Source organism: Chelonia mydas, chromosome 1 (genome assembly GCF_015237465.2).
Source record: "Chelonia mydas isolate rCheMyd1 chromosome 1, rCheMyd1.pri.v2, whole genome shotgun sequence".
Taxonomy (NCBI): domain Eukaryota; kingdom Metazoa; phylum Chordata; order Testudines; family Cheloniidae; genus Chelonia; species Chelonia mydas.
In genome coordinates, this window is record NC_057849.1 from 208,366,297 (window position 1) to 208,385,583 (window position 19,287).

General features: G+C 45.7%; 1 protein-coding gene across 1 annotated transcript in view; it reads left to right on the forward strand.

Annotated features, from left to right (window-relative positions):
- Window positions 1-19,287, forward strand: part of LOC102932687 (transient receptor potential cation channel subfamily V member 6) — an 86,060-nt gene that overhangs the window by 26,626 nt on the left and 40,147 nt on the right. The window lies entirely within an intron of this gene.

Below are 19,287 nucleotides of genomic sequence, written 5' to 3' on the forward strand. Positions count from 1 at the left end.
TAGGTAGCTGTCTCTGCAGTCAAGCAGAGTTGGTTTTGTTTTTTTTCCCCCCCAGAGTGCTTGGAAGATCTTTATGCAGCAGTATTCCAATCACAGCAGAGCACGGACCTCTACAGAAGACAATGCAACCCACACCCTGGCTTGTTAAAGCAGACTAAAAGGAGCTCTAAATGCAGCAGCGGTAGATCGAGATTTGCCTCTTTACTGAATTACTTCCTCGGATCACTGAGCAATCACTTTCCCCTCCATAATCTCCTGGGCGGTGACTGCCACCTTCTTAACGGTTTGCCGCCGGGAGCCTGTCTGTCATTCCCTCAATCAGCTGGCTGTATTGACTGATCTCATTCTCCAGCGTGCTCTTCAGATCCAGGTGCAATGCTCAGAAACTAGATATCCCCTCACCAGGCTGCAAAGTCAGTCTGTGCTGCATTTTGTTTCCCAGCCAAGTTGACGAGTGTGGATTTTGCATGATTCATTGAATACTGGTGAGGAGGTGGGAGGAGACAGGACTATAGACTTGTGTGAATGGTTTTCCCTCTCTCACTGTCACATTATCATAGTGGAAGGGGCAGGCTCTCATTTTATTAGCTTTCTGGCTTTGCTTTTGATAGCTATCAGCGAGGTAGAGAAGGAGGCATATGCATCATAATTCTTTAGTAAACTAGCAGAGAAGGTCTCTTCTCTGGAGAAATATTGGGTGAGGCAGACTGAACTGCCCCACTGAACGTAGGTGCATTACGTCCATGTGAAGCTTGGGTCATAGAATCAGAATATCAGGGTTGGAAGGTACCTCAGGAAGTCATCTAGTCCAATCCTCTGCTCAAAGCAGGACCAATCCCCAATTAATCATCCCAGCCAGGGCTTTGTCAAGTCTGACCTTAAAAACCTCTAAGGAAGGAGATTCCACCATCTCCCTAGGTAACGCATTCCAGTGCTTCACCACCCTCCTAGTGAAAAAGTTTTTCCTAATATCCAATTTAAACCTCACCCACTGCAACTTGAGACCATTACTCCTTGTTCTGTCATCTGCTACCACAGAGAACAGTCTAGCTCCATCCTCTTTGGAACCCCCTTTCAGGTAGTTGAAAGCAGCTATCAAATCCACCCTCAGTCTTCTCTTCTGAAGACTAAACATCCCCAGTTCCCTCAGCCTCTCCTCATAAGTCATGTGCTCCAGCTCCCTAATCATATTTATTGCCCTCCACTGGACTCTTTCCAATTTTTCCACATCCTTCTTATAGTGTGGGGCCCAAAACTGTACACAGTACTTCGGATGAGGCCTCACCAATGCTGAATAGAGGGGAATGATCACATCCCTTGATCTGCTGGCAATGCTCCTACTTATACAGCCAAAAATGCCGTTACCTTCCCATCCACCGTAACCCCTAGGTCCCTAGTCTGTAGCAGTGCATGGGAATCTCCCTTCCTAAGTGTACTTGTCCTTGTTGAACCTCATCAGATTTTTTTTGGCCCAATCCTCTAATTTGTCTAGGTCCCTCTGTATCCTATCACTACTCTCCAGTGTATCTACCACTCCTCCCAGTTTAGTGTCTGTGATGGGTTGGATCACAGAAACCTCCTTGGAGCTGCCAACTGATGTGCCAAGACTACTTCTGCCCCTGATTTCCTGTCCTCCCAGCTTGGGACTTCAGTGCCCTGCCTGGTTTGAGCTAGACCCGCTAGCCTGCTTCAAACCCAGACCCAGGTCTGAACCATGTCCCCTAACAGCTGTAGGCTTAAACTAAAAGCAGCTTAAGAAGTGTTCCTGTCTTTAACACTCAGATGCTCAATTCCCAATGGAGTCCAAATCCCAAATAAATCCGTTTTACCCTGTATAAAGCTTATACAGGGTAAACTCATAAATTGTTCACTCTCTATAACACTTATAGAGAGGTGTTTGACACCCCCCCACCAGGTATTAATACATACTCCAGGTTAATTAATAAGTAAAAAGTGATTTTATTAAATACAGAAATTAGGATTTAAGTGGTTCCAAGTAGTGACAGACAGAACAAAGTGATTTACCAAGCAAAATAAAATAGAACACACAAGTCTATGTCTAATACAGTAAGAAAACTGAATACAGATAAAACCTCACCCTCAGAGGAATTCCAGTAAACTTCCTTTTACAGACTAGACTCCTTCTAGTCTGGGTCCAGCAATCACTCACACCCCCTGTAGTTACTGTCCTTTGTTCCAATTTCTTTCAGGTATCCTTTGGGGGTGGAGAGGCTATCTCTTGAGCCAACTGAAGACAAAATGGAGGGCTCTCCCATGGGCTTAAATAGACTTTCTCTTGTGAGTGGAGACCCCCTCCTCTCTCCTAAGCAAAGTCCAGCTCCAAGATGGAGTTTTGGAGTCACCTGGGCAAGTCACATGTCCATGCATGACTCAGTTCTTACAGGCAGCAGCCATTGTTCACATGCTACCTTGAAGGTCCTCATGTAGACTTCTTATGTGGATTGGAGCCTTTCAAGATCCATTGCCCACTTAGTGCTTCTTGATTGCACACTTAACTTGCAAATTCCTTTCTAAAGAAGCTGACCAAATGCCTTACTAAGGCTATTTAAAATCAAACATGTATACAGCCAATATTCATAACTTTGAATACAATGATGACATATGCATACAAATAGGATGAATAAATTCAGTAGATCATAACCTTTACAGAGATATGTTACATGGCATATGTAGCATAAAACATATTCCAGTTATGTCATCTATACATTCATAAGCATATTTCCATAAAGCCTTATGGGGTGCACTGTAACAATGTCATCTGCAAACTTGCTGAGGGTGCAATCCACGCCATCCTCCAGATCATTAATGAAGATATTGAACAAAAACGGCCCCAGGACCAACTCTTGAGGGGCTCCACTTGATACCAGCTGCCAACTAGACATGGAGCCATTGATCACGACCCGTTGAGCCTGATGATCTAGCCAGCTTTCTATCCACCTTATAGTCCATTCATCCAGCCCATACTTCTTTAACTTGCTGGCAAGAATACTGTGGGAGACCATATCAAAAGCTTTGCTAAAGTCAAGGAATAACACGCCCACTGATTTTCCCTCATCCACAGAGACAGTTATCTCATCATAGAAGGCAATTAGGTTAGTCAGGCATGACTTGCCCTTGGTGAATCCATGTTGACTGTTCCTGATCACTTTCCTCTCCTCTAAGTGCTTCAAAATTGATTCCTTGAGGACCTGCTCCATGATTTTTCCAGGGACTGAGGTGAGGCTGACTGGCCTGTAGTTCCCTGGATCCTCCTTCTTCTCTTTTTTAAAGATGGGCACTAAATTAGCCTTTTTCCAGTCATCCAGGACCTCCCCTGATTGCCATGAGTTTTCAAAGATCATGGCCAATGGCTCTACAGTCACATCCGCCAACTCCTTTAGCACCCTCAGATGCAGTGCATTCGGTCCCATGGACTTGTGCTTGTCTAGCTTTTCTAAATAGTCCCGAACCACTTCTTTCGCCGCAGAGGGCTGGTCACCACCTCCCCATACTGTGTTGCCCAGTGCAGTAGTCTGGGAGCTGGTCTTGTTCATGAAGACAGAGTCAAAAAAAGCATTGAGACAGAGGCAAAAAAAGCATATTGGAGGAGGCTACAGGGTGTGCTGGAAGCCTGCACTGTCTCTGCCAACTTGAAACCAGTTTTTAGATGAGCAGAGAGCTTTAGGCCGCAGGGGCTGGTGCTCTAGGACTTTCTACCAGCACCAATAGTCATTTCATAGCAGGTGGCCGCTGGGTGAGTCCTAATCCCCTGCGGGATTGCACTCTCTCTTTATTCATTGGGGAAGGATGGGGCATGACAGCACAGAGGGATGAGTCTCTAGCTAGGGGCAGAGAGAGCCAGATTGGGGAGGGGGACACTTAAGATCAGCTCAGGGGTGCAGCACTCAAAGGCATAATAGTACCTACCTCTTGAATCATAGAATATCAGGGTTGGAAGGGACCTCAGGAGGTCATCTAGTCCAACCCCCTGCTCAAAACAGGACCAATCCCCAACTAAATCATCCCAGCCAGGGCTTTGTCAAGCCTGACCTTAAAAACTTCTAAGGACGGAGATTCCACCACCTCCCTAGGTAACACATTCCAGAGTTTCACCACCCTACTAGTGAAAAAGTTTTTCATACTATTCAACCTAAACCTCCCCCACTGCAACTTGAGACCATTACTCCTTGTTCTATCATCTGCTACCACTGAGAACAGTCTAGATCTATCTTCTTTGGAACCCCCTTTCAGGTAGTTGAAAGCAGCTATCAAATCCCCCCTCATTCTTCTCTTCTGCAGACTAAATAATCCCAGTTCCCTCAGCCTCTCCCCATAAGTCATGTGCTCCAGCCCCCTAATCATTTTTCTTGCCCTCCACTGGACTCTTTCCAATTTTTCCACATCCTTCTTGTAGTGTGGGTCCCAAAACTGGACACAGTACTCCAGATGAGGCCACATGAATGTCGAATAGAGGGGAATAATCCAGCTTCTTGTCCACTGTAACCCCTAGGTCCAGTGTAACCCCTAGGTCCTTTTCTGCAGAACTGATGCCGAGCCATTCGGTCCCTAGTCCGTAGCGGTGCATGGGATTCTTCCATCCTAAGTTCAGGACTCTGCACTTGTCCTTGTTGAACCTCATCTGATTTCTTTTGGCCCAATCCTCCAATTTGTCTAAGGCCCTCTGTATCCTAACCCTACCTTCCAGCGTATCTACCTCTCCTCCCAGTTTAGTATCATCTGCGAACTTGCTGAGGGTGCAATCCACGCCATCCTCCAGATCATTAATGAAGATATTGAACAAAACCGGCCCCAGGACCGACCCTTGGGGCACTCCACTTGACACCGGCTGCGAACTAGACATGGAGCCATTGATCACTACCCGTTGAGCCCGACAATCTAGCCAACTTTCTATCCACCTTATAGTCCATTCATCCAGCCCATACTTCTTTAACTTGCTGGCAAGAATACTGTGGGAGACCGTGTCAAAAGCTTTGCTAAAGTCAAGGAACAACACGTCCACCGCTTTCCCCTCATCCACAGAGCCAGTTATCTCATCATAGAAGGCAATTAGATTAGTCAGGCATGATTTGCCCTTGGTGAATCCATGCTGACTGTTCCTGATCACTTTCCTCTCCTCTAAGTGCTTCAGAATTGATTCCTTGAGGACCTGCTCCATGATTTTTCCAGGCACTGAGGTGAGGCTGACTGGCCTGTCGTTCCCAGGATCCTCCTTCTTCCCTTTTTTAAAGATGTGCACTACATTAGCTTTTTTCCAGTCATCCGGGACTTTCCCCGATCGCCATGAGTTTTCAAAGATAATGGCCATTGGCTCTGCAATCACATCCGCCAACTCCTTTAGCACTCAGCACATCCGGCCCCATGGGCTTGTGCTCATCGAGCTTTTCTAAATAGTCCCGAACCACTTCTTTCTCCACGGAGGGCTGGTCACCTCCTCCCCATGCTGTGCTGCCCAGCGCAGCAGTCTGGGAGCTGACCTTGTTCGTGAAGACAGAGGCAAAAAAAGCATTGAGTACATTAGCTTTTTCCACATCCTCTGTCACTAGGTTGCCTCCCTCATGCAGTAAGGGGCCCACACTTTCCTTGACTTTCTTCTTGTTGCTAACATACCTGAAGAAACCCTTCTTGTTACTCTAAACATCTCTTGCTAGCAGCAACTCCAAGTGTGATTTGGCCTTCCTGATTTCACTCCTGCATGCCTGAGCAATATTTTTATACTCTTTCCTGGTCATTTGTCCAGTCTTCCACTTCTTGTAAGCTTCTTTTTTGTGTTTAAGATCAGCAAGGATTTCACTGTTAGGCCAAGCTGGTCGCCTGCCATATTTACTATTCTTTCGACACATCGGGATGGTTTGTCCCTGTAACCTCAATAAGGATTCTTTAAAATACAGCCAGCTCTCCTGGACTCCTTTCCCACTCATGTTATTCTCCCAGGGGATCCTGCCCATCAGTTCCCTGAGGGAGTCAAAGTCTGCTTTTCTGAAGTCCAGGGTCCGTATTCTGCTGCTCTCCTTTCTTCCCTGTGTCAGGATCCTGAACTCGACCATCTCATGGTCACTGCCTCCCAGGTTCCCATCCACTTTTGCTTCCCCGACTAATTCTTCCCGGTTTGTGAGCAGCAGGTCAAGAAGAGCTCTGCCCCAGTTGGTTCCTCCAGCACTTGCACCAGGAAATTGTCCCCTACACTTTCCAAAAACTTCCTGGATTGTCTGTGTACTGCTGTATTGCTCTCCCAGCAGATATCAGGGTGATTGAAGACTCCCATGAAAACCAGGGCCTGCGATCTAGTAACTTCCGTGAGTTGCCGGAAGAAAGCGTCATTCACCTCATCCCCCTGGTCCGGTGGTCTATAGCAGACTCCCACCATGACATCACCCGTGTTGCTCACACTTCTAAACTTAATCCAGAGACTCTCAGGTTTTTCTGCAGTTTAATACTGGAGCTCTGAGCAGTCATGCTGCTCCCTTACCTACAATGCAACTCTCCCACCTTTTCTGCCCTGCCTGTCCTTCCTGAACAGTTTATATCCATCCATGACAGTACTCCAGTCATGTGAGTTATCCCACCAAGTCTCTGTTATTCCAATCACATCATAATTGCTTGAATGTGTCAGGACTTCCAGTTCTCCCTCCTTGTTTCCCAGGCTTCTTGCATTTGTGTATAGGCAAATAACACATTCCATAAGTAGATCTCAAAGTGCTTCACAAAGAAGGTATCTCCATTTCACATATGGAGAAACTAAGGCAAACAGTGAGGAAATGACTTGCCTTAGTTCACCTAGCAGGCTAGTGGTAGAGTTGGGAACAGAGTCCAGGTCTTCCGAATCCCAGTCTAGTGCTGTAGTTACTTCTCCACCAAGACAAACCTCCCATAGCTCATCTAAGGGACTCCTGCTGATGCATAGCATGGGGTAGAGAAGGGAAGGAAGTGCTAATGCTTCCCCCTCCACCTTCTCCTCCAGCAACCCTGAACTGCTGTTGCACACCTCTTTCCCAAATCACCATGTCTCTGGCAGGGCAGGGTCCTGGAGGGAATGAGTCTCTGGAGGGGTCAATGTAGGGGAGAGGGCTTTGGAGCATGAAGACACTGTGAAGAGTGGGTGTCAGGCTGGAGGGCTGCCCAGAGCAACGGGGACCAGAGGAGGCGGAGGATGCTCAGCATCAGTTTCGGAGTGCAGCAGGAGGCAGAGGGAAAGCACCAGGTGATACAGATGTAGGTCTCAAACAAGGCACCCAAATCACCTTAATTCTGCCCTGTAGAAATACTCTGAGATGATCAGAAACTTAGACTGCCGTACCCATCCATAGCAAGGAGTGCTATCTAATGAGGGACCAAAGCAAGCTAAGAATGCCTCCTCTTCATCAGGTACAATCAGGCTGCTTTTTGATCTCATGCTCCTACATCTACAGGTAGAAGAGTATTTAACATTCCTGATTATCTAAATAACATTCCGAAGGCAAGTGTTCCCACCCTTTAAGAAGGGCCCAAGCCTGCATGGCCCTGAGGGCACTCAGTGCCTTACAGACTCAGGGCAAGTCAACACTTAAAACGCTGCAGTGGTGCAGCTATACCAGTGCAACTGTGCTGCTGTAGTACTTCAGTGAAGACACTACTATGCCTATGGGAGAACTTCTCCAGTCGGCATAGTTAATCCACCTCCTTGAGAGGAAGTAGCTATGTCGTGTGAGAAGCTCTCCCATCAACATAGTGATGTCTACACCCAGGGTTAGGTTGGTATAACTGCGTCACTCGGGGGATAGATTTTTCACCCCCCTGCATGATGTAGTTATACTGACATAAGTTTGTAGTGTTGACCTGGCCTCAGTTCATGTGGAAGCCAGTTCTCCAAGTGTCACTGTATGTCTCCATATAAATACTCCATCTGCCCAGGGCATGAACAGAGCACTCATATGGAAAGAGCAAAGGTCCACAGACAGTAGTGGAGATATGTTACCTACTGTATGAAACATTATAAAAGCAGTGTTCCATGGTGCACATTATTGATACTCTATGTGCCAAGATGGGAAGATGGCAGACTGGCATCATTATTGGACCAGAGGTAAGGTAGTTCAGGTGTCCAGTGTGAGCAGCGCCTTAAACGCTGCATTACTTGGTTTTCTAACATTCATTGGTTTTTTAACTCTAATATTCTTGAAAGGTAAAATCCTCTCAAACCACCAACATGTGCCACCTTCAACTTGAATTCCACCTGAGCAAAGGTGGTTTCATGTGAGGAGACAAAGAAAAAGAGGGAGAAAAATCAGTAATAAAATGAAAAGCAGTTGGAGTTGGAACAGGCATCTGTGTAACAGTACACAACACTCAGCAGTTCAGGGTAAGGCTGCAGGAGTACCACATACAACTGAAACTGCAGCAAGAATGTAGGGAGGCAAGTTATAATTACCCAAGCTGGAATTTGGCCTGAACATTGAGCTCACACCCCAACTCCAGCAAAAAAGACAATGGGGTCTGTGCTTGACCCCAGCGCTTCATGATCTATTTTGTAAAGCCTTTTTTACTGCCAGACTCCTGAAAGCTAAGGGTTAAAGTCAATTATCAGGTGATGAGAAAGCTGAAAGCTGAAAAGTAAAGGTCAATAATTTTCTTAGAAATGTTCTGTACATAGTGTACAAGCTGAAAATACATCACCTGTAACTAAAATCCATCCATCTGTCAAACCAACATTGGTGTACCCAGGCAAAAGTTAGGGTGTTCCTGTATATTGGGTAGGAATGTTCAGTTATTCAAGATTTCTGGTCCCAAGTATCCCCTTTTATTAAAAATGAATACATATATAAGAAAATAAGCTCTGCTTGGCTTCTATCAGAGCCAGCAGTATTTATATTAGAAGGTCCTGTGAACTGTAATGAACTGCTCAGCATGGTGTCCTCTCCTGCATAAAATCAGAATTGCTCAGCTGTCACTGGCCCTGTTCTGCCTGCAGCTCAAGGCTCCAAAGGGTTGGAACCTGTGCTTTTTGGTGCAGGAGGATCTGAGCTCTAACTCCACAGCTGCTGTGATGCTCCAGTTGGCCATGGTGTGAAGTTTTAAGGACCCACATATCTGTTAATGAAAAAATGTTATAAGTGGGAAAAACTTTAATCTCTCTAACATGTAGTTGCCTCATCTTCGGGGAGGGGACACACTATTTGTGGCTGTCCTGAGGCTTGTGGATCTGGGACACAGTTGCACTGGAAAATACCAACATGGTAGGAATACAGTACTTGGGTCTGTGTCTTTCCTTCCCAGATTAAACAGAGGGATAGAATAACTCTGCTCAGACCCAAAGGACTCTGGCCAAGATTTTCAAACATGGCTGCCTACTGTTAGGCTCCTAAGGACATATTTAGGCACCTAAACCAGTGGACTTTCAAGGATGCTGAACACGCAACACCTCCGACTGACTTCCATCAAGAGAGAATGGAGCCTTTTACGCTTCCCGGTGCTTTCCCTCCCCCATCTCTACTAATTAACGCCTGCAAGGGAGCTTGTAAAAGTCAGCTTCTGCTGACCACCCTTGACCCTTTTCTATTGTGATCCACCCAGTGCAGCTGAGTCAGGGAGCAGCCTCTGAATATCATGACCCGTTTATGTGACCTGCCTCGAATCCTGCTGCTGCATGCCTGGGAAACACTCTCTTGACTGTACAGCGCCTGAGCGCAAGACAAAAACCTTCCGCCTGGTTCTGTCTGTGGCTTTTCTTTGAGGTGAAATGTGTTATGCTTTCCATACAAAAAGCTGGCTACATTTTGGCAGTGGGTGATGAATCCCTCTATAAACTATATCAAGGCTGTGGGTCCTCTCAGGATGAAAAGCAGTCTCTGAATCCTCTTCTAGCAGGGGTGCCATGTTGCAGCGCTGCCAGGGCTGCAGCAGGGGAATAGCTTTTGAGCTGTTGGCTTCCTGTTCGTGTAACCAGCTTAGTGTGGAGTGCTTCTAACTTCCTCCATGTGTGCTGTGTAAATAAACCACAGATCAGATTTAAAGAGTAAGTGTGTATCACCAAAACCAAAGACTTGCCTGGGGGAAACTACCTGCCCTTTGAAATGCCGTCTGCCTGGAATCTGTCACTCCTGGCTCCAGGAAGGGGAGGAGGGGGTTGTTGCTGTTTTTATTACAAAGATGATGAAAAATAGGATAAATTTTTGAGAAGGTCAATGAAAATGATTAATAGTCTGGAGGGACTGACTTGTGAAGAGAGATTGGAAACCTATGTATTGTTTGACTAAACATTGGCTCCAGGGGGAATGATAGGCATCTACAAGGATCCGATGTGAGTAAACACCATAAAGAAGGGGGAGGAACTAAACAAGATCAAACTGAGCAAAGGAAAATCCAGGCTGCATAACAGGGAAACATTTCCCTTAAGTGAGGTCTATTAGCATGTGGAATAGTCTCCCCAAAGGAAACGATGAAAGACTCCTTGCTGGGATATGTCTGGTGTGACTCTTTCAGCCCTTTTATGGACACTTTTTCAAACAACTGTCCTTTGTCATACAACAGTCTAATCCAAAGGGCAGGTACTAAGCCCAGTTCTGATTTCAGCTACACCAGAGTGATTCTTAAGTAACTCCACTGAAACCAATGGCAGGTTTCAGAGTAGCAGCCGTGTTAGTCTGTATTCGCAAAAAGAAAAGGAGTACTTGTGGCACCTTAGAGACTTAGAGATGCTCAAATAAATTGGTTAGTCTCTAAGGTGCCACAAGTACTCCTTTTTCTTTTTACTGAAACCAATGAAGCTACTCCTGATTTATGCCAACGTAAGTGAGAAAAGGCTAGGGCCCATACATTACAAATTGACTGTAAAAGTGACATTTTGAAGTTCAATTTATTACTCTCAGTGATTCCAGATCAAATCTGGAGCACTTACAAGTAAAAATATAGTGTTTTCTAATTGGTAGCCCTTGCAAACTTGACCTGGGCTCTGCTCTCAGGGTCAAGCTGGGATCTTTCCTGCTTGGCCATCATTAAAGCTTGACTTCAGATCCATTCCCCAGGTGAGTAGTGTACTGGCTGGCAGTCAGAATATTCCTCTTTATACTCCTGAACTGAGCAAGACTTTCAGATCAGAAAAACCTCACATCAGACAGTTCCCAGTTGAGCCCTGTAGTTTTTCAGCCTTTTCTCACATCATTCAGACCTCTGCTGCCACTCTGTGGCCATTACAATCACTGCAGTAGAATGGATTTTTTTACTTCCCTTCTGCATCTGTGTGCCTTTACTGATCCCAAGCTGTTGAGCTGAAATCACAGAATGAAGCAGCAAGTGGGAGCATAGTGCCCATATTTTAAAAAGGGAAGAAAGAGAACTCAGGGAACTACAGCCTCACTTCAGTCCCTGGCAAAATCATGGAGCAGGTCCTCAAGGAATTCATTTTGAAGCACTTGGAGGAGAGGAATCAGAGTAGCAGCCGTGTTAGTCTGTATTCGCAAAAAGAAAAGGAGTACTTGTGGCACCTTAGAGACTAATCAATTTATTTGAGCATAAGCTTTCGTGAGCTACAGCTCACTTCATCAGCTGCATAAGGTGGATAATACAGTGAGGAGATTTATATACACACAGCCCATGAAAAAAATGGGTGTTTATCATACATATTGTAAGGAGAGTGATCACTTAAGATGAGCTATTACTAGCAGGAGAGTGGGGTGGGGGGAGAGATAACCTTTGGAAGTGATAATCAAAGTGGGCCATTTCTAGCACATTTCCAGGAGTTAACAAGAACGTCCACCCCCCCCCCCCCCCCCCGCCCACCCTCCCCTCCCCTGCACTGTTCCTCAGACGTTCTTGTTAACTCCTGGAAATGTGCTGGAAATGGCCCACCTTGATTATCACGTCAAAAGGTTTTCTCTCCCCCCACCCCACTCTCCTGCTGGTAATAGCTCATCTTAAGTGATCACTCTCCTTACAATATGTATGATAAACACCCATTTTTTCATGGTCTGTGTGTATATAAATCTCCTCACTGTATTTTCCACTTTATGCATCCGATGAGGTGAGCTGTAGCTCACGAAAGCTTATGCTCAAATAAATTGGTTAGTCTCTAAGGTGCCACAAATACTCCTTTTCTTTTTGGAGGAGAGGAAGGTGATCAGGATTCACCAACATGGATTCACCAAGGGAAGTCATGCCTGACCAACCTGATTGCCTTCTATGATGAGATAACTGGCTCTGTGGATATGGGGAAAGCGGTGGATGTGATATATCTTGACTTTAGCAAAGTTTTTGATACAGTCTCCCACAGTATTCTTGCTAGCAAGTTAAAAAAGTATGGATTGGATAAATGGACTATAAGGTGGGTAGAAAGCTGGCTAGATTGTTGAGCTCAATGGGTAGTGATCAATGGCTCAATGTCTAGTTGGCAGCCGGTATCAAGTGGAGTTTTTGTTCAACATCTTTATTAATGATCTGGATGATGGGATGAATTGCACCCTCAGCAAGTTCACAGATGGCACTAAGCTGGGGAGAGAGGTAGATATGCTGGAGGGTAGGGATAGGGTCCAGAGTGACCTAGACAAATTGGAGGATTGGAACAAAAGAAATCTGATGAGGTTCAACAAGGACAAGTGCAGATTCCTGAACTTAGGAAGGAAGAATCCTATGCACTGCTACAGGCTGGAGACTGACTGGCTAAGCAGCAGTTGTGCCGAAAAGGACCTGGGGACTACAGTGGATGAGAAGCTGGATATGAGTCAACAGTGTGCCCTTGTTGCCAAGAAGGCCAATGACATATTGGGATGTATTAGTAGGAGCATTGCCAGCAGAGCGAGGGAAGTTATTATTCCTCTCTATCCAGCATTGGTGAGGGCATACGTGGAGTATTGTGTCCAGTTTTGGTCCCCCCACTACAGAAGATATGTGGACAAATTGGAGAGAGTTCAGCAGAAAATGATTAGGGTGCTGGGGCATATGAGTTACGAGGAGAGGCTGAGGGAACTGGGGTTATTTAGTCTGCAGAAGAGAAGAGTGAGGGGGGTTTAATAGCAGCCTTCAACTACCTGAAGGGGGGTTCCAAAGAGGATGGAGCTAGGTTGTTCTCAGTGGTGGCAGTTGACAGAACAAGAAGCAATGGTCTCAAGTTGCAGTGTAGAAGATCTAGGTTGGATAATAGGAAACACTATTTCACTATGAGGGTGGTGAAGCACTGGAATGGGTTACCTAGGGAGGTGGTGGAATCTCCACCCTTAGAGGTTTTTAAGGCCCAGCTTGACAAAGCCTTGGCTGGGATGATTTAGTTGGTGTTGGTCCTGCTTTGAGCAGGGGGTTGGACTAGATGACCTCCTGAGGTCTCTTCCAACTCTAACATTCTATGATTCTGTGGAGGTGCACTGAGTTCCACATTTGAGGAACATCTGTCCCAGTGCCGAGCCATGCTAAGTGTGTCTCAGCTTGGAGCACTAGTCTTTGCAGATTTTGCCTGTGTTAAAAAAAATCTGAACATTTTTCCTGGCCCAGATCAAATTTACCCAGCACTGCCCCTCAAATAAACTTCACCTCCAAACTTGAACCCTGAACCTTTATGTAGAGATTTGGATAAATTTAGGTAGTAATAGAATTTTCATTCATTTAATTTCTGCAGCTGTCTCTGTGCTTTCCAGTTAGAGACACTAAAATGCCAGCCAGAAGGCAAGATCAGTGGCTTTGGAGGGAATATCCCATTTGCTTTGGCAGTGTAGCACAGACTTTGTCAACAACCTTTAACCTGGCACCATGCATTGTGATGCCATTGCTGTAAGGTCAGTATTGCCTCATTGCTACAGGCAGGGAACTAAAAGGAACCTCCCCTTTGAACCAAGTCATTAGGAACCATGTTGGGGCATGTCTCAGCTGGGAAACATCTCCTCTCTGAGCTGAGTCAATAGAAGCAGCACTGGTGTGCCTTGGCTGGGAGATGTCTTCTTCCCCTGATAGGTTTCAGAGTAACAGCCGTGTTAGTCTGTATTCGCAAAAAGAAAAGGAGTACTTGTGGCACCTTAACGACTAACCAATTTATCTGAGCATGAGCTTTCGTGAGCTACAGCTCACTTCATCGGATGCATACTGTGGAAACTGCAGAAGACATTATATACACAGACACCATGAAACAATAACTCCTCCCACCCCACTCTCCTGCTGGTAATAGCTTATCTAAAGTGATCATCAGGTTGGGCCATTTCCAGCACAAATCCAGGTTTTCTCACCCCCTCCCCACCCTCCCCCGCACAAACTCACTCTTCTGCTGGCAATAGCTCATCCAAACTGACCACTCTCCCCACAATGTGCATGACAATCAAGGTGGGCCATTTCCAGCATAAATCCAAGTTTAACCAGAACGTCTGGGGGGGGGGGGGGGGTTAGGAAAAAACAAGGGGAAATAGGCTACCTTGCATAATGACTTAGCCACTCCCAGTCTCTATTTAAGCCTAAATTAATAGTATCCAATTTGCAAATGAATTCCAATTCAGCAGTTTCTCGCTGGAGTCTGGATTTGAAGTTTTTTTGTTGTAAGATAGCGACCTTCATGTCTGTGATTGCGTGACCAGAGAGATTGAAGTGTTCTCCAACTGGTTTATGAATGTTATAATTCTTGACATCTGATTTGTGTCCATTTATTCTTTTACGTAGAGACTGTCCAGTTTGACCAATGTACATGGCAGAGGGGCATTGCTGGCACATGATGGCATATATCACATTGGTGGATGTGCAGGTGAACGAGCCTCTGATAGTGTGGCTGATGTTATTAGGCCCTGTGATGGTGTCCCCTGAATAGATATGTGGGCACAGTTGGCAACGGGCTTTGTTGCAAGGATAGGTTCCTGGGTTAGTGGTTCTGTTGTGTGGTATGTGGTTGCTGGTGAGTATTTGCTTCAGGTTGGGGGGCTGTCTGTAGGCAAGGACTGGCCTGTCTCCCAAGATTTGTGAGAGTGTTGGGTCATCCTTCAGGATAGGTTGTAGATCCTTAATAATGCATTGGAGCGGTTTTAGTTGGGGGCTGAAGGTGACGGCTAGTGGCGTTCTGTTATTTTCTTTGTTAGGGATAGTGTTCTTGACGGCTTGTAGTCCATCTTTGTGTGGAATGTTGGTGTAGAGGGCTTCTACATCCATAGTGGCCAGGATGGTGTTATCAGGAAGATCACCGATGGACTGTAGTTTCCTCAGGAAGTCAGTGGTGTCTCGAAGGTAGCTGGGAGTGCTGGTAGCGTAGGGCCTGAGGAGGGAGTCTACATAGCCAGACAATCAACATTCCACACAAAGATGGACTACAAGCCGTCAAGAACACTATCCCCGATAATGTCACGGCTAACCTGGTGGCTGAACTTTGTGACTTTGTCCTTACCCATAACTATTTTACATTTGGGGACAATGTATACCTTCAGATCAGCGGCACTGCTATGGGTACCCGCATGGCCCCACAGTATGCCAACATTTTTATGGCTTATTTAGAACAACGCTTCCTCAGCTCTCGTCGCCTAACGCCCCGACTCTACTTGCGCTATATTGATGACATCTTCATCATCTGGACCCATGGAAAAGAAGCCCTTGAGGAATTCCACCATGATTTCAACAATTTCCATCCCACCATCAACCTCAGCCTGGTCCAGTCCACACAAGAGATCCACTTCCTGGACACTACAGTGCTAATAAACAATGGTCACATAAACACCACCCGATACCGGAAACCTACTGACCGCTATTCCTACCTACATGCCTCCAGCTTTCACCCTGACCACACCACACGATCCATCGTCTACAGCCAAGCTCTGCGATACAACCGCATTTGCTCCAACCCCTCAGACAGAGATAAACACCTACAAGATCTCTATCAAGCATTCTTACAAGTACAATACCCACCTGCGGAAGTGAAGAAACAGATTGATAGAGCCAGAAGAGTTCCCAGAAGTCACCTACTACAGGACAGGCCTAACAAAGAAAATAACAGAACGCCACTAGCCGTCACCTTCAGCCCCCAACTAAAACCCCTCCAACGCATTATTAAGGATCTACAACCTATCCTGAAGGATGACACAACACTCTCACAAATCTTGGGAGACAGGCCAGTCCTTGCCTACAGACAGCCCCCCAACCTGAAGCAAATACTCACCAGCAACCACATACCACACAGCAGAACCACTAACCCAGGAACCTATCCTTGCAACAAAGCCCGTTGCCAGCTGTGCCCACATATCTATTCAGGGGACACCATCACAGGGCCTAATAACATCAGCCACATTATCAGAGGCTCGTTCACCTGCACATCCACCAATGTGATATATGCCATCATGTGCCAGCAATGCCCCTCTGCCATGTACATTGGTCAAACTGGACAGTCTCTACGTAAAAGAATAAATGGACACAAATCAGATGTCAAGAATTATAACATTCATAAACCAGTTGGAGAACACTTCAATCTCTCTGGTCACGCAATCACAGACATGAAGGTCGCTATCTTACAACAAAAAAACTTCAAATCCAGACTCCAGCGAGAAACTGCTGAATTGGAATTCATTTGCAAATTGGATACTATTAATTTAGGCTTAAATAGAGACTGGGAGTGGCTAAGTCATTATGCAAGGTAACCTATTTCCCCTTGTTTTTTCCTAACCCTCTCCTCCCCCCCCTTCCCCCGCCCCAGACGTTCTGGTTAAACTTGGATTTATGCTGGAAATGGCCCACCTTGATTGTCATGCACATTGTGGGGAGAATGGTCAGTTTGGATGAGCTATTGCCAGCAGGAGAGTGAGTTTGTGTGTGTGTGGGGTGGGGGGTGGGGTGAGAAAACCTGGATTTGTGCTGGAAATGGCCCACCTTGATTATCATGCACATTGTAGGGAGAGTGGTCACTTTGGATGAGCTATTACCAGCAGGAGAGTGAGTTTGTGTGTGTATGGGGGTGTGGGGGTGAGAAAACCTGTATTTGTGCTGGAAATGGCCCACCTTGATTATCAGGCACATTGTAGGGAGAGTGGTCACTTTGGATAAGCTATTACCAGCAGGAGAGTGAGTTTGTGTGTGTGTGTGTTTTTTGGGAAAAAGGGGAGGGGGGTGAGAAAACCTGTATTTGTGCTGGAAATGGCCCACCTTGATTTTCATGCACGTTGTAAGGAGAGTGGTCACTTTGGATAGGCTATTACCAGCAGGAGAGTGGGGTGGGAGGAGGTATTGTTTCATGGTCTCTGTGTATATAATTTCTTCTGCAGTTTCCACAGTATGCATCCGATGAAGTGAGCTGTAGCTCACGAAAGCTCATGCTCAGATAAATTGGTTAGTCTCTAAGGTGCCACAAGTACTCCTTTTCTTCTTCCCCTGAGCCACTCATTCAGAGGCATGCTGAGCATGTTGGCTGGGAGCTGATCTTTGCAGATCTCCCAATGTGCTCAGAAAGAAATCTGAACACTTGTTGCTTCTTGAACTGGATGACTAGTCAAGGCCTCTGTTAACATGAATGAGTCCCCTATTAAGCCAGTTGAGTGTAATTTGGCTCTGATTCATTATTAAGCCCCTCTCTACAAAGCAGAAGATTTCTATGCTGGCAATTCTTCAGCTGTCATTGTTTTATTTCGTATAGCTCCTTATACAGCGCTCATCATCATAGTATCTGAGTGCTGTCCAGTAGTGCATTAAGAAACATGACTAACATTGTTGTGTATTTGTTTTCTCATCCACTCCGCTGGAGGGAAGTGTATACAGTGGAGTGTCTTGTTTTGGAATTCAATTTTTATTGTGTATATATATATATATATATATACACACACACACATACACGTTGATATTGTTGTTGGTGGAGAAGGCAGGTCAAAGAAACTTGTCTTGCACTTACAATGTAAGATGGTGAGGTTTACGATGGTCCATAGTTCCTGTAGGAACCTCAAAGTTCAAAGCCCTAGACCTCATTGTATGTCTGAGAGGCCCTTAGGGCCAAGAGTGAAGGTGTCTCAACTCGTGGGGTCGAGAAAGTCTGTTCTGGAGAAGCTCCATGATTTCTCGGCACTTGTTTAGAAGAAGTTGGATCATTCCAGATATTCTGCTAGCAGGCTGATTTAGATACATACATTGTTATTGTTATTGTAACATACATATGTTGCTACAGGAAGCATAATGGCTATGAGGGTGCATGAGAATTTTGTACAGGTATTTAATAGGTATATAAGCCAAGAAACAAAAGGAATTTTTTAGGGAGGCCTGCGGAGGTATTAATAGAGAACAGGAAAATAAGAAAAGAGAGAAAATTAAGTCTGGATACCAGGAAATATTTCTTAATATTAATAATAAAATATTTCTTAACAAGGGCTCTATTAGTCTCCCCAAGGGAAGTGGTGGAAGCCTCCAGGCCCCCAAATCTTGCCTGGAAAAACAGAAATTTCACCTTTCAAATGGGGTATACAAACTATGTACTTGGCCTGTTTGGCCATGCAGAAAAGAAGAGGGACCTGGGGTGCACAATACCTGCAAATATCTGAAATGTAAATGCCCAAGAGGTTGTGGAATTATTTAAGATAGTGACTAGGACTAATGGGGTGGCATTGAACGAAGGGGAAATGTTCAGGTTGAATATCGGCAGGCATTCTGGATAGGGTTTTGGGCACCTTTCGCTGGAGCACTGAGCTGGGCTTGTCTGTTAGGATCAGCTGTGTGTAACCCACAGGATCCATTCATTTCTCATAGTGAAGGGCGGAAAATATGATGGACCCTGCCCCTTCTTCTAATATGTTGGACCCTGTCCCAAAAAGGGTGGCAGATGGAACAGGATCCACATGTATGTGTGGAAAGGCTTCATTTCCACCTGTACTGAGCAGCAGGGTCAGGGTTTGTGCAGGAAAACAGACATAGCTCTGGGTGTTTATGGCATCTGCAGGGCAACTTGGTGGGTGTTACAGCCTCACTATCTTATCTGTCTTTTTTACTATGGAAGAGATTGTGTTACTCACAGAACTGAGTGGCAGATGGCACTAGCTAGAGTGGTATATAGAGCAGGCACATGCGGAGCAACCTTCCCCCTTCCTCCAGTGCACCTGAATTCTGACCTGCATTCCCCTGCTGCTCCAGGCTCGGGTTTCTCCACACAGCTCTACTGAGACAGGTCCAGAGATAGATGCAGCCCCCTTTCCTGCCCTCGTCCCATGACCCCTGTCAAGGTTCCTTCCCCACTCTGAACTCTAGGGTACAGATGTGGGGACCTGCATGAAAACCTCCTAAGCTTACTTTTACCAGCTTAGGTTAAAACTTCCCCAAGGTACAAACTATTTTACCTTTTGCCCTTGGACTTTATCGCTGCCACCACCAAACATCTAACAA